A 15,660-nucleotide genomic window follows, 5' to 3' on the forward strand; every position below is an offset into this window, starting at 1 on the left:
ATTTACGACGTCTAGACGATGCCGCACATTTCGAGCGTACGATACCTTTTATTTCCTTGCTTGTAACCTATATGCGGATCTCACCTGTAGACTTCTCGAATCTGATATCTTGTCAGACGAGAGAGAAGGTACATAAAATAACACAACTAAACAGCCTACCAACGCATGTCCGAATTCCCTTCGCCCCTCTGTTGCTGGTGTATAGATTATTAGGCATTTGAACTCGAGCCTTGCCTGAATCTTATATGGACATACGTATGGTTCCGTCCATAAGCAAGCCCGGTAGGTATAAATAAGTATAGCAGGGAGTAGTAGTGACGTGGGCTGTGTGACGTAACAGTACAGCAGCAACAGCAGCAGCAGCAGCAGTTCTTTGGTAGCAAAAAGAGGGCAGCGTCGAATTAAAAGAGGGAAGCCTTAGGAGGAAGATAGAAAATTAACAACAACGAACAAAAGTAAAAAGAGAAGGAAAGAAAAAAAAAACAAAAAAAACTTCAAGCTCTAAATTGGTCAACTTGTCAAATTATCGTTACACATCGACTATTACCACGTTATGTTGTTACATTGTTGCGTAACGAAGGCAAGGTAAACGCGCAGCTAGGACATGACCGCGTGTATGTACCTGTAGGTAGGTACTCGTGCGTGTGTAGATATAAAACATAGTTTGACCGAGGGGACCATACCGATTATTATGTAAAGTGGCCGTAATTTGTTACGAATTAGAAGCGAGCGATTCTATCTATGTTATGTGCAAAGTTATACGTGAGGGGATTAAGTACCTGTAGCTCGATATATACACACACACACACACACAGACGCACGCACACTACAAATGCATACTGACATTTTCTATGTAATTCGAAGCCATGATGAAGTACTTGGAGTTTGCGCCGCGAGGGAAAAGAAAAAAAAAAAAAACAAAAAACAAACAAGGACAAAAATAAGATTTGCCGTAAGTCAACATCGACGCAACGGAATTATCGTTATGTAGGTACAGTGATATGAAGAAAAAATAAAACTTAAAATTAAAATATATAATTACAGTTCCGTACGCTGAGAAGAGCAGTTGTCAATCATTGTCAGCCAGCAGGCAGTGTATACGAAAGTCTGACGAGACGGTGTATGACAGGTGAAAATTGAGAAAAAGAACAGAGATATAAAAAATTGAAGAACTATTGCCATAGAGAAGAAAGAATTTTTTTTTCAAATTTATTTATTTTTTTTCCTTCCTCTTTTAGTCTTGTACACCGTTTCGTCGTTTTATATACCGCCTCCGCCGTTGTACATCATGTACGTATATAACAGTCTTGCGCAAGAGAAGATGGTCGTACTGGCGGAGTTGAACTTATAGCGGATGGCCTGACCTGCATGGCAGCGAGTTGCGCTCGTCTATGACGGAAAGAAATAGAGAAGAAGTGAAGGAGTGAAGGAGAAAGAGAAAAAGAGACGGAGCAGACGACTGATCGAGCAATGAATATGGTGCGGAGAGAACGGATGAATTATATACATACAGTAGAATAGAGAAATAGATACAAATGTGACCCGACCGTTGCGTACAATAAAACGTTGACGAGAGGGGGGGGGGGTGGCGATGGCGATGATGATGATGATAATAATAATAATGGAGTGGACAGAATACGAGAAGATGGACGAAGGATAAGATATGGTGGACACGTAGATGTGAAAGATGAAAGACAAGTTGGCTCGTAACCTCCGCAGCCTCCTGGCTCAAGGTGTGCCCACCCACGCAGGGCTGGCTCGAGTATTTCTTACGTTGTAGCGCAACCATTCACCGATCTCTGAACGTCCAGAAGACCGTGGCGCAAGACGTTTTACAACAAGCCAGACACGTCTCGTTGGAAATGGCGCCAATTTGGTAATCGAACGTAATTTGCGGGAATTGAATGGTATCGGAAACTGACGTGTGTGGAAAATGTATAGAAACAAAAGGAGCGATAAAGAGTAGTCTAAGTTTAGTCTGACTGTACAGAGCGACCTTGCTGGGTATTCGATATAACGTAAGCGTATATGTGTTTGGTGAATAAAAAATGTCTCAAGTAGTAATAAATGTGAAAGTGAGACGATAAATCAGAAGCATAAGAAGTTGAGAAAAACATGACCCAGTCTGAGGGTGACTCCTGACCAATTGGGAGTGACTTTGGGCCGAGCATGCAAAACAAGTTTCTAAATGCAGTCATAGGTATAATCGACCATCTTGAAAATAATCTGCGAGACACGTGTGCATGCATATAATAGCTATATTCGTGCTCCGCTGCAGTTATAGCACTGCTCGTCGATACGCTGCATCGCAATTTCACCGACACGTGCAAAACTGAACGATTGACGTTGCATTACCGTATCTTATACATGACGCGAGCACTTGTTCAAAGTAAACTTGAAAATATAACCATTTGATGTACGGTGAGATTGATTGATTTGACTTAAATAAACTTTCCGTTCTGCGTGTTGTTTATTGTTATTGTTGTTGTCGTTTTTTTTCGTGAAGAAGAACGAGGGGACTTTCATTCATAGCGATGGTACGCTGGGATATTTTTTACCGAGCATATTTGTACTTGAACCTTGGATACCAATTCTGGTTATACGTTTCTTTCGAAACGAATTTCGTTTTTTTACTTTTCTCCGTTAGGGTGAATTTGAAACTCCATGTTTTTATCTTTCAAAGTTTAGTTGTCGACAAGCTAAAGATACCGCGGTTTTCATTTGGCGCATCTCAGACGGCAAATTTCAATTGGCACGTCATCCTCTATCCACCCTACCCTGAGGCAAGGTGACTTTGGCACAAGTTGGTGAGAAAGTATACAGAAAAAACACTAGCTTGCCTTACACCAGTGGCATAGAGACATAAAGAATAGTCTACAGGTTTTTCCTGATTACCAACAACCCTGAGCGAAAGAAAAAAATTGCTCAAGGTCAAAAAGAATTTCACCACATAATTTCATACGCGACTAATACTATATAAAAAAACGATGTTCAATTCACTCACTGCAGTCAAAGTAGATAATTTTAACTGGCGAATATTGAATTATTGTCACAGACTTGGAAATAAAATTCGTAGCTATCTAACATGGTCTTTGTTTTTGACCCAACACGGTCTTCTTTTGAAACAACAACAGAAACACCAAGAACTTTCTAAGGTAAAAAATGGCGCATATCCTGCTCTCGAGGCCCGATTCACACCCGTACCTACCATCGATTAACGGATTGCGAGTGTTATGGGTGTGAGCTGTAAGTTGGCTTCGTTGGCGTCGTGAGAATGCGACCGTCAACGACGGCAGCCAGCCGCGCCCCGTTCTTCGTCAAGACAATCTGCGGCAGCGACTCGACGACGGTGTACAAAGAGTGATTATAAAGAGCGGAGAGCGTGGTTGGGTAAGAAATAAAGTTCGACGAGTTGAGTGCAAAGAGGAGAGAGAGAAAGAGAGAGAGAGAAACAGAAACACATTTCAACACAGCCACATGCAGGAAAACGGGCCTTTTGTTTTATAACAAGAGATAATTATGTCGTCTGTGTGAGCAATAAGCCATGGGTTGAGTCGTTAAGAATTAACGATTCTTTCTTTTCTTTACATGTCGTTCTCGTTATACCTGCTGCACAGAGAAGAAGACTTTAGTACAGGTCGGCCGAGGACTGGAGGATGGAATATTCAGGAGGAAGGAACGCGAGGCTTGACGTATAATTGGCGCGTCCAACCCTCAGGACAACTTCCGTTTTGCACAGTCAAGTTCCGCGATCGAATCGGCGGAATTCGATGTGCGTAAATACACGTTATACTTCAACTTCGTTGTGCAAAAGAATTGCTTTGTAAGACCGTTTGTACGAATAACACATAATCTCTTTCCAAAGTCGTAGAATAAATAGTTTTCATCGCGGCTAACGATGAACAGCCAAATTATGCAACGACGTTAATACCACCGATCAAAACGTGTGCTACAGACGAAGAATTAATTATCAATCACGATTTTCGTGCACGAGTCTCGTCCTGAATGAGCCACGTGATACCAACCACCATGCAGAAAGCACATTGTCATCGAGCCCGTGAACGCTGTAACCTTTTTGACGTCATACGACGATGGATAAAGAAGAATGAATGATTCTCCGGCTATTTTGAATACACATGTGGATACATAAGGCGCGTGGAATGCAAGTGCGTTAAATATTCAAGCTAAAACATTCCCACTAATTTCCGGTTTCTAGTTAAACTAGGTTTCATCGTCCCTTTTGAACGAGTCTACGTACCAGTAGACGATGCTGATAATACGATACATATATAAAGCACATCGACGTCGACCAAAAGAAATTCCCTGAATAAACGTACGACACGCGCATGATAACGCGTGTTTTATTTTCTAATTAATAATTGCCAGAAGCATAATTTTCATACACTGACATTTATTGCCCGCGAGTGAATTGGGATCGTTTAAAAAGTGAAATATATGATGACGCTTCTTGATTGCGGGTCGTGAATTCATGGTCCTGTTAAGACGACACCAGTAGCCAAGGTACGCGTAATAAGAAAAAACGAATTAGCAAAATAATGATTCCGTGAAAAGAAATTTAAGGTACATATATGTATATACATAATATACATCCATGCAATATGAATGCAATATGTAGGTAATCGGCAGGTCGTGGTGGAATAAAGAGTAGCAGCAAGGACTTTACCCCTCGTATTGGCATTCAAGATGTTCTCCTCGGTTATTCCGCACTGCCATATTTCATCCCGGGCAGGCCAAAGATCCAATTTAACTCAATTCAAGCCTTATCTCGTCAGTGCGCAGAGGTGACTGAATGAGGTCCATCCATTATACCGCGTCCGCAACAGCCGTATACGTGTGTGATACGCGGGCTTATACCTCGTCGTGTGTAGGTATAATCTATCCACCATTTATACACGCATATATATCTGCACAAGACACATGTACGAGTGAGTGTACCGCATTCAGTAGGGGATCTGCATTCACGACGTGTCAGCGAGTCCGCCTCGTTCGCTATACGTATGTGTGTACATACATAAAACATATATATATATATTTATATATCTATACATATATACGTTTAAAGTGTATTCAAATTTGCTCGCATAAGACGAACATTGGGAGAACATACATCAACATCATATATACCCGCGTACTTCACTGTACGCAGGAAGGCGACTTCGGTTTTGAAATTTACTCTTAATAAAACAGTCTGCGACAATCGAGTATCGTACCTACACATGTATGTACAAGTATGCATATCGTGTATGGATACGTAGAACACTGTAGTTAATTGTACTAGTTCGTTATGTGGATGGGGGTTACGACTTTCAGCGAAACAATTCAGCTGCAGACTAGCAGAGGAACCGGCTATATTTCAGATCTTCTGTCACACAGCCGGCATAATACGATATTTTGATTTTAACCCTTCGCAAGCACAATTGCGAAGGGCGAATTTCAGTATAATTACTTTTCTTCCCGGTACCTACGGAAAATATCCTTATTACACTGAATTTTAAACCGTCAACCTCATCATCTACGATCAGTACAATTTTCTTTCATCCTTATCGTATACTTCCCATAGCCAGATCCTTCATTTCGTCAAGTCTGCATGGCGATACATGGAATAACTTTTGCGTACAATATTAATAGACATATATATAATAAATTTTGTCTTCATCCTCAGTTTTACATGCCTGTGGGTGTGTGTGTGTGTGTAGGGCATAACTAGGGTATGTAAATAATTCAGCATCGTGAGTTCAGGCGTATAAGCACGTTGCGCGATACAGCCATAAGTCAGAGTCAGTATAGCGAAAAGCGCTCTATCCTCGGATAGCGTGACGCCATTGGCGGATATACCGCAGTATATCTGACTATACTGGTGGAAAAAAATTCCGTAAAAAAAAAACAAAAAAAAAACAAAAAAAAAACATAACGTTCACCCCCTTATAGGTATAGAAACATTTGGAATAATTCTCCCCGCGTATCCGCGTGTTATACTTCATGCCATAGTGACGTCGTCCTCGTCTTCGATGCAGTGTTCGACGTGGTCGCGGAGGCGTTTCTCTCCATCCCAGACTGCGGGGAGCACCGGCTGATGGTAGGGGTTTGTTGATGGAACCAACCGGGTGGAGAGAAAGAGAAAGAGAAAGAGAAAGAGAGAGAGAGAGACAGAGAGCGAGAGCGAAAGGAAGAGGAAGGGAAGAGGGAGGACGTTGAGGACGGATCGGTCGATGTTGGGACGCACGGGGTTGCAGGGGAGGCAGGAAGAGGGGTTCGCAGGGCGCAGACTCGGGGGATTTCGTGCAAAGAATCACGCACACGAAGCCTCGCACGCTGGCTGCCTGCCTGCCTGCACGCAGGAAGGAAGGAAGGAAGGAAGGAAGGAAGGAAGGAAGAATGGTAGGTAGGTAGAAGGGGAAAGGGAATCAGCCGATATGGAAGGGGCGCGGCAGGGGAGAAAGGGATTTCCCCGAACAGGGAAAATTGGAGTTCGTAGTATACGAGCATGCATACACACGTCTACACACGCGTTACCACCACTGCAGCGTCTTCATGGACACGTATACACAAATGCGAAGGTTCGGGTCTAGGGGCAATATAGGACTCCAAATTGAAGGAATTGAACGTTCCGAAGTCACAAATGCGTGCCACGGGGAGCCTGGTAATCAGGAACTCATTTTTTCCCCTCTCTCGTTTTTTTATGACCTCTCTTCTTCCTTTTTATTTTCTCCCCCCCCCCCCCCCCCCCCTCCGCCCTTCAGCCCCCGCCAGTTCTTTCTCTCTCGGTCGGAATTCAATTGATCGCATCGTCGTCGTCGTCGACGACGACGGTAGCGAAGAAGAGGAAAGCAGCTCCTGCCTGCACCCAACTGCCACTCTTAGCTCATCCTCGTTCGCCTGCGGTGTATAATTTCTTTTCTTTACTTTACTTTTCTTTTATATCCCACCTTCTTTTTCGACACTCTCCCTGAATCTTGAACGTTATTTTATATACATATATATATATATATATACGTATAGTATATTTTTATTATATTCGTTAGAATCAAAGAACGACAGAGTGTTTTTATTCATTTTTTCTCACGAGCTTGAACATCATGTAATAATAGTCTTTTGTCTTCGAACGATGGGAGAGAACAAAAGCAACACCGCCCTTTGGTTATACCTGCGTAATAATCCAAGGGTGAAAAATTTTAATCGACCATGAACCGCACCATCGCCTTTATAATACGTCAACCGAGGGTAGAAATCTTGGAAGGTAACAGGAAAGGGAAAGGGAGAGGGGTGCATCGTCAAGTTGGATCCTCGGTTATCGTCGCCGTCGTTGTTAATTAACAAAAATAATTGCCGGAAAGAATATCGAGTATAACCGGGCGAAAATACATATATATATATATATATATATATATATATATATATATATATATATATATATATATATATATATATATATATATATATATATATATATATATATATATATATATATATATATATGTAACGAAATGAAAGAAAAGTAAAAAAATAATTGTCTCATCGACGAAACCCGAGCGCGAACGAAAGGAGGATGAAAGTACGATTCTGCTCGGTGTTAACTTCAGATTGGATATTGGAATTTGTGGATGGAATGAGAGGGACGAGAGGGACGGGGTGTTGAAGGTTTTATTGAATCTGCGGTGCAGGATGAAAAATCTATAAGGGAGAGAGGAAAAAAGAAGCGTATAAAATGGATGATGAAAAAAGGAAGAAGAAAAAGAAAAAGAAAAAGAAGAAGAAAAGGACATGGATACATAGAAAAAGAAATAGACAGGCCATAATATACAAACGCGAAAGACGGTATATGAGATATGTGGGACATTCGTTCATACATACATACATGAGATAGGCGCAACAGAGTTCGTTACATATACCTACGTGTATATATGTATATATGTACATAATACAGAAATAGAACGCGTCGTTGTGCTCGCTGCTTCTCATCCGCTGGACCAATTCTATGGTTTTGCTCCTTCGCTTCTCTGTGGCCGCGAAGCCAGATCCAAAGCCAAAGCCAAAGCCAAAGCCGAAGCCGGACGAGCGAGAAGGAGGATGAGGAGGAGGAGGAGAAGGAGGAAGAGGCGGGATAGGGAAGGGAAATGAAAGGGGATACAAAAGGATGAAAACGAGCACAAAGCCGGGAACTCACTATATGTATAATACGTACGTATACATATAGGTATACGTATGAGATACGACACGAATGACAGGGAGACACTCTTCTCGTCATCTCCGATACGATGCGACGCGACGAGAAGCGCCAGGTTCAAATCGAGAAAACGTTCTACATGTTTCTCCGCGCACTGTACGCCTGTGTTGCTTCTGCTAGCATATTGTGCTATATAATATACTCTACCTGTACTCCCGGATGCTACCATACAGAATTTTATGACTCCCCGCAAAAACTAGGTCGGACGGTATAACGGTCGCGTTTTGCACGTATAAGGTAGGCGAGAACCTACAATGGCCACGCGGTGTTTATTTGCGAATATACTTACTGCGTGGAGAAGGTTTTATTTTTATACAGTATAAGGATAAGGCCTGAATTTAGAAAGAAACTCTCCTGGCGCTTCTCGTGACTTTGGACGACAGGGGTCAATGTGAATCAGAATTTCTGTTCTTGCGAAATTTCGTAATACCTAGTTTCTCTGTGCGATTTTACATTTTATTGAAGCCTTTTGATTTCAGTTTTCTCAACAGAATAATCAATCTCATCACGTGTAGTGCATGTTAGATTAAAAAATATGAATAGTATCCAGTAAACGGTAATAACAATCTCAGCCACCATGTCGTTCGTTTTCCAGTCACGATGTAATTCGAATGAACGTTGGTATGTAATTTGTTATTTTCAGAAAGATACCGTAATCTTTCATTACCATTGTTTATTTAAATACTTTCTACTTTCCACTGCAGCAAGCTTATCGTCTAGAGTAGGTATAATAATATGAGCACATCAGTGATTTCGCAGATCCGTATAAACCAGTAATATTCCTTGACCAAACACCGCAAGATACGTTCATTCGGTTTTGAAACCACGTTGTTTTGCGGTTGCAAAAGTACACGTCGAATGATTTTACCGCCTTCGTTGAAAGCTGGGCACTCCTACAACAACGAGATAAAAAAAAAACAACGAACAACAACAGCACTATTGCAGACAAATCGAAACGACTGGTGTTCCTGAGTGCCAGTAAACATTATTGCACTTTTCACGATACAATCGTCAATTCTTTAACTCACTGTATGCATGCTTGCGTACGGTTTGCTATATAAAATTTGCAATTGTTCTGCCAGTTTACCGTCTTCCGCTGTTTTATAAGAAGAAGAAAGCAATGAAAGAAAAATTGCAGAAAAGGAAAGCAGCGCAAAGTTGCCTGCAATAGTTGATTGTAAAACCGATAGGTAATTAATCGGCGATAAATTTCAGAGGGAAGTAAGAGTAGATTTCTTGACTCGGTATAAAAACTCATAACAAATCAGTGAAAAGACATTGAGACGTTAAAAGTTGCGCAACTTTTTTTTTACCCTGCAGTCGTTCGCGGACACGTAAAAGAAATGGAGTAAAAATATACATGATTTTATCAACATCCGAGAGCCGCGAGGTAGGTAGCGAAATATCATGGGAAAACCGATAATATACGGTGAGATAATAATTATAAATGACGAAGAGCGAGACGGGAAGAAGGCATTCGGAACGGGTTGTCAGCCAATCAATTGAAAATAGGTGCATGGAAGATTCGATGCATGCGTATCCACCCACTCGAGTACGTCATAACAAATAATAACGATACAGTGGAGCATCGATTATAACCGGGTTATGCGCGGTTGTCATTGTCAATTAAAGAACCCGAGATAAATGCGCGGATACTTTGAAAAAATAATAACATACGTACTGGACAATTACAATTGACTTGTTACAACTGTGCAAGTGTTCAAAACACACGTTTTCGGTGTATTTTTATTTATCCATCAATTATAATTTTCATCATCGTTTATATATATCGTAATTTTGAATCTCTCTTGCAATTACCTTTTTTTCTCGGAATTCGTATCAGTAAGATATAATATCTTTTTATTTTCATACATTTTCAACGAAAGTGTAATAGCCACGTGCTTATTCATATATAACAACCCAACACGTAACGCTAATTTACATTGTACGAAGCGTAGTGTACATTACCAGTAGAGATATTGTGTATACAAATACCGTCAAACATAACGAATGCCAATCAGACGTCATAACGAGAATGACAATGTATGCATAAAGTAACATGGAACGAACGAACGAACGAATTCAGGAGGCGCAGTAAACAATATACCTCAGCATCGATTCACAACTTTCACTAGGTATTACATACCCATCTATACATATATGTACAATATACAATATAAATGTGTACTCGTGGTTACAAAGCAACGTTGCAGCAGCACCACCAGTAGCAGCCGCAGCACACCGTCAGGGAAGCTGGAGGGATTTTTATTGTATAGATCTATAATATATATACATATATATATATATATACATAGAGAGAGAGAGAAAGAGGGGCAGGGGAGAGGATAACGCAGCAGTAAGAGCGAGTGAATTTTGCCAGTGGCCTTGTCCGTCCGAACGCATACCAACCGATCGCCATGCGCGCTTGCACGTGTATACATATACGATATAGAAAAGAGATTATCGGAGGGTGGAAAAGAACGAGGGAGATCGAGCCAAAGGCGGGGTTCTGACGCGTTTCCACTCACACGTACGCGTGAAAAACGAGGCGGACCTGCGTATACAGCAGCTAGGAGGGAATGCATCGCAGGGAGAGAGGGATGGAGGAAGGGAGGGAGGGGCGAGGAAGGGTTGGAAAGTTTAATCCGCGGTACACAGATAGAGGAGGGAAAATTACTGTCCTCGTGGCACTGGGTGGCCCGCGTAGAAAAGACAAGTGGAGACATTGAAGTGGGTGAGGGCAACCGGGCTGCGGGGTTTCAAGTTTGGGGTTTGGGTTTGGGTTTGGGGTTGGGGTTGGGGGTTGGGGCGAGTACGCGAGGGGGAAAGAGAGCGCGTGCGGGCTAAAACGGCAACGCTGGAATATCGACCGGCCGGTCGGGGGTGGGTGGTTAGGGCCGCGCCTAGCCGAAACGGGGCCCGAAGCTAGAAGTCGCTGCACCCATATTATATGTATATATGTATATATCGGTGTATAACGTTACTCTTCTAGAGAGAATTAACCGAACGACTCTCTGTGCACGGCTCGGACATCCCGCCTCGTGTTTCTTTACGATCAATACGTGATATACAGGTGAGAGAAAAAGAGAGACGCCTCTTTGACGTAGTTACGTATAATGTGCGGAACTTCGGCAACGAATTCAAGTCGTTGCAATTTTGCAAGTAAATAAATCTACAGAAAAGAATCTCGATTAAATTCAAGATTTTCGCCGCAACTTCGAAAGGATTCATTAATAGAAGTAGAATTTTAGAAATGTATATCGAAATGTTATAAAAACGCGGTGTTTCGGTATCGCAGAATATTGCCGAGGAACAGCTCGAGGCCTTGCGAAATGAGAAGAGAGTGAACCCGAGCCCGATGAAATTAGATCGTGGAATACCTACCCGAAGCCACAAGGAATTCGAGGGTAGTTAGGTAGGTAGGTAGGTACACGCGGTTTATCCCGTGGGGTCGGGTTCGCCGGGAGCGTGGGACGTCCCTGATCAGCTAGGGAATAGAGAGCCGACGGTGGTTCGGGGGGAGTGGAAGGGTCGAGAATGGATTCGCCTCCCCCGAACTCGCCCTCCGACCTCGAGCGACCCGGCCGAGCCGCCGAGCCACGGCGCAGGCAGAATTCCTAACCCAAACCCGCCGCAGACTGCTGGGTCCTCCTCCTCGGGGCGCCCCCATCCTCATCCCCATCCCCATCCCCACCCCCTTTCCAATCTATATCCCTCCGAAGCAGAGCAGAACCGAGCAGAGCAGAGCAGAGCAGAGCGGAGCTTAAATTTACGTATACAGACAGACAGACAGACAGACAGACAGACAGACAGACAGACAGTTCGTTCTGGGTCCGTCCATCCGGGCCTCTTCTTTCTTTGGAAGGCGAATTCAACCTCCGAAGCAGCCACTTTGCTTGAACCTAATTTACGCGTTACACGCACACCGTCACGGTCCATACTTTGTATGCACGTACATATGTAGACTGTTCTTTGAATACATGTATTATACTTTTCATCTTTAATTCTATGCATTTAAGACGGATTGATAATGGCGACGAAATAAGTTCACAGCTCGATCGTCAGACAAAATTACTTATAATTTATTCTATTTTCTCTATTACACATTTAAATTGTACACAACGTGAGTGAATTCACCGTTTTTTTTTTTTTTTTCGTACATGTTCTAGAGTGTCTAAAACAGCTAAACCGATTGCGAGTCGGTTTTTCTTTTAATTCTACAAGTTATCTGTATAGAAAGATTTTATTTAGCATTATGAATTTTGACGTTATCTGTTAAAGAGGCCGCTTTTTCCTGTCTCTTAACAGAACAAACAAGAAAAATACAAAGAAAGAAAATACGTACGCGTATATACAGTACGAGCAGTGAGAAGGGAGTAAAAACAGAGCGCGAGGGAGGAAGAGAGAAGAAAGAAAGAAAGAAAGAAAGGAAGGGAGAGAGAGAGAGAGAGAGAGAACGAGGTTGTTTATACCGACTATCGAGCAAACAGGGTATAATTCGCTCGAGTGAGCTTTCGATTAGAAATCCCGTAGCGAAGGTGGAGAATTGAGGGTGTAACGAACGGTGCAAGGTGGGTGGCGGAAGTAAACAAGGTGACGGATACGCGTAGAAGTGTGAAAAGGAAGACGGTGGCAGCAACGGTGCTGATGGTGGGATGATAAATGAATATATATATATATATATATGTATTCCGGAATCGGTGTCTCGAGTCGGCAATTCGACCGACGACAATGTCTGATTATACCGTCCGGTGTTTTAATTAAGGCATTAATCGCGGATGCGGACGAAACGTGCCGAAAAGATTCCGCTCGACGTTGCGGAGCTTAGAAACCGCGAAGGAGGCGGCGAACAGGCGCGGCGCAAAGCGCAAAACCCATTCGAAGAGGAATGAACGAACGCGTGCGGTGCGCGTTGCTGGCTTGGCTCGTAATTAACCCGCAGGTGGGGATTTTCCCGTTAAGCGCGTGTCGACGCCGGTAAAATATTCCACGAGTATATACCGCGGCTTCCGAGCTACGAGATCATCGAGAGACGCGCATCTTTGCTCGCTCGCTCTCTCTATGTACCATCGCGATCGCCATCGTCACGACACTTTCCTCCAATGATACGGACACGTAGGTATAATGTAGGTGGAAGACATGGAGATAAAGAGAGAGAGAGAGAGAGAGAGAGAGAGATATATAAAAACGTTTCGTTTCTACTCCAACTTATAGTAAAAGTAAATAATTTTAAGAAAAATTCTCGAGAAGATGCTGTGAAATCTATTTATCCCGTTTGGTGTATTATAGATCTTTTTTCTTCATCTGACCAGCAGCCCTTGGAAGAAAAAGTAAATAATTCTTCCAGGTTGTTTTACACGAATCGTTGAGCGGTAAAGGAGAAAGATTAATAATAAGAAGAAGATGAAGAAGCTACCAAACGTCTTCACGGATTACTCGATTAAAGATAACCGTGACGATACGTGCCTGAAGCGTTTCGGTACCTACCTACGTCTCGTTTCTTGGCCGGATATGAGGTAAATGGCCAGTTCGAAGAGCGTTCGACTCTACGGGAAGAATTAAAAGTACGTCCATACCAATTTGACCGGTTATCTAGGAAGAACCGCGAGGCTGAGTGTGCCTCGTCGTGAGAGGGAAAAGAAAAGAAGCTTGTAATGTGAAGGATGATATGAATGCCAGAGAGATGATAACTGCCTTTGGAATATTTATCGCCACTTTGCGGTGTCAATTAAAAAGGTGTATTCATCATCATAGCTGTTTCGAATCTCAAGACGATCCTCGCGTCTCCGGATATTATAATATGTTAAACCGGGCACCATGACCTACGCCGAAGAGTGCATAATATTATTATATTTTTGAGAGCTGCAGTTTTATTTTTCTTTCAGTTCGAGCGTTTACTTTGAGGAGAAAACCGTTATCGGGTTTATTTGCATCTCGAGAGAAATGAAAGGAGCCAGCTTTCTTACACGAAAAACAATGACGAAGGCAACGGTACCTCGAGACGACGTTATTGACTTTTCTCAAGGGTGGAGAGCGAGAGGGAGAGAGAGAGAGAGAGGATGTTCAGTGTATGCATCGAGTTCGTCGTTTGAGTAAAACGACGAAATAAGTTAAAAAGAAAAACACAAAAAACCAATCATCCGTGAGATAATTAAGCGAAATTCACCCAAAGAAGGAAGAATCCTGTGAACGACGACACTATAATAAAATAGGAAAATGGAGGTTTAAAAGAGTACAAAAAAGGTGAGTAAAACGGATAATTATAGCACCGGCAAGCCGTAACGAGTTTTGCCCGCCCGCTTCGGGATAAAACTGACTCGCGGACATCTCGAAACGCCCAAGCAGAAGCAAGCAGCAACAGCAGCAGCAGCAGCAAAGATGGAAGTGTCGAGACTTACTGAGACCTTCTCAATCTTTTTATTCTCTTTACTTTTATTCCTCTTTTCGAGCAGCAAGCCAAGTCAGCCGAAGTCTGAAAGAGGAAAACACAGCGAGAAGAGAAGTAAGAGAGAGAAATGAAGCTGAATAGAGACGAAACGAGGCTCTTGTGCGACGTGGAGGAGGAAAAGAAGAAGAAGAAGAAGAAGAAAAATAACAAGAATAACAAGAAGAAGAAGGCGAGCCGCTGGAGGCGGACTCTCGACTATCTTCCCACAAGGCTCGACACGCAAACGGTAACCTGTTCTCTCTGATTGTGAGCGGCAGGCAAGCAAGTCGGGCCGGCGAGGGGGGGGGGGGGGGGGGGGGGGGAGGCAGCATCAGCATACTGTCATCAGCCAAAACTGGATTTTAGAAAATGATCACGTCGAGGTCATTGAATTTTACTCGCGTCGCGTTTCAACACGTACTTCTCATACCTTGCCTATACCTGCCATCCGTGTCTGCCCGCAAAACGTGACACATGTGTGCGCTTGCGTGTAACACAGCACACACGTTGCTGCTGCTGCATGCGAGAAAGCAAGCGGTATACCTACCTACATACTCAGGTACTTCGCCCCGACGACATATCGGTATTATAACATCCCGCACACTTGCAATTAAAGGACAAAAACCATCGGTGTGTTACCCATGGCGCCCACACAACCTTAATTCAGTCGACGGTATATATAAAAATTATTTGCATTAGTAATACGCACGTATATAACACACTGACTAGAAAGTAGTACAGTTTGAACTGAGATCTCTGTTAGGTATTACAACGGCGGTCGTACCGTACCTTTCGTGTCCACCGATTCATGTACATGTACAGAGTGAATTGCTAACGACTCGATAGTTTAATACGCATGCGCTAAAATTCTATAACATTTGTCTGTCAGCGTGACCAACAGTCGTGAATTTAGATCAACTGTAAAAATTTGTCAAGTTACGTTCATGACGGTTGGTCAACCTGGCAAAAGACTGCTCTCGGATTTTAG

At 42.8% G+C, this 15,660-nt stretch overlaps 1 protein-coding gene across 6 annotated transcripts in view; it reads right to left on the bottom strand.

Moving 5' to 3' along the window:
* LOC124412335 (protein split ends) overlaps window positions 1-15,660 on the bottom strand; it is a 94,121-nt gene that overhangs the window by 48,301 nt on the left and 30,160 nt on the right. The gene's annotated exons all lie outside the window — the stretch shown is intronic.

This window comes from Diprion similis, chromosome 2 (assembly GCF_021155765.1).
Source record: "Diprion similis isolate iyDipSimi1 chromosome 2, iyDipSimi1.1, whole genome shotgun sequence".
Lineage (NCBI taxonomy): Eukaryota > Metazoa > Arthropoda > Insecta > Hymenoptera > Diprionidae > Diprion > Diprion similis.